We start from the raw sequence: 1377 nt of genomic DNA on the forward strand, positions 1-1377 counted from the left end.
ACGCTCGGCGCGGTGACGTCACGCGCCGGAGACGCCGCCGGCGCCCGGAGCCGCGAGAGCGGACGGCGAGGAAACTCCCCCCTCCCGAGCGTGATTCTCGTTCTGTCGCCTTCGACGTTCCAGATCTCGCGAGATCTCCTTGGAGTCCCGTCTGGGAGATTAGGGAGGGGCGGAGTCAGAGGAGAACGGCTCTGTCATTTCATTGGCCCCACCGACCTTCCATGCTTCATCCTTCATAGACCCCTTCTCTCCACTGCCTCCCATCCCTGAGCAGCTCCCAGCCACATTAGACCCCCTTCCCACCGCATCGGCTCTGTCCCAGCCCCCTTAGCTTCCTCCCCCACTGACTCCCTTGCAATCTCTCTTGAGACCCTTCCAGCTCCAGTTCACCCCCTTACCCTAGCAGGGGCACCCCCGGACCGTATCCGGACCCCTCAGATGTGCCCTTTGCCCTAATAACTGCTCTCCACCCCCCACCCCCACTCTCCACCCCCCACCCCCACTCTCCATCCCCCCCCCCATCCCCACTCCCCATCCCCCCCCATTCCCACCCCCACCTCCCAAACCAAACCCATCCCTCTGCCCCCGCCTCTCACCCAGTGATCACCATGAGTCCCCAAACCTCCGGGCTCCTTTGGCTGACTTCCACCCTGTTCACCACCCCATTGGCTTTTTTGTACCCCTCTGACTCCCCTAGCCCCTCGGCCTCCCTTACGTCCCTCCATCTCCGAGCCACCGGACTCCCTCCTGCCCAGGCCTGAGGCTTCCCCTCCCCCGCCTAACAGCGACCACTCCACGCCCCGACACCGCAGCCCTCCCCAGACCTCTTCCATCCCCACCAGAAATGTCCAGCTTCCTGGAACAGATGCTCCCTCCCAACACGCACTCACAATTAGACGGAATTCGCCTTTTTCCTTCTCTTGGGAAGATTCGAAGCCTCCCAAACTCGGCTCCCTAGAACAGACTCCTTCCTCGTTCTCTTCTGACCCTCAGCAGTTGACAGCCAGATCTCCTTCTGCTACTGGCTATCTATGTGACTGCAGAGAAGTTACATCCTCTCTGGTTCTCGGGGTCTCCGTCTGCAAAGGGAAGAGCTGTCAAATTCCCGTCCCCTCTGGCTCAGGGACCCCCTCGCAGCCACTGGACGACCTTATGCTGCTTCATTGCCCACAGCCCATGAATTAAGACTCAATAACCACTTTATTTCATTGACTCCGTCTTTGCCCATTGGTCACCTACATGCCTCAGTAGCCACTGAACTTTCTACCCATTGATTATGTGAGGGATAGAAAATCCTATCCAAAAATGACGACTCAGAGACCTCTCGAAGTAAAAAGCAGAAAAGTTGTTTATTTAATTAATTCTCATGAGAATGAG

This window comes from Sarcophilus harrisii, chromosome 2, assembly GCF_902635505.1.
Source record: "Sarcophilus harrisii chromosome 2, mSarHar1.11, whole genome shotgun sequence".
NCBI lineage: Eukaryota > Metazoa > Chordata > Mammalia > Dasyuromorphia > Dasyuridae > Sarcophilus > Sarcophilus harrisii.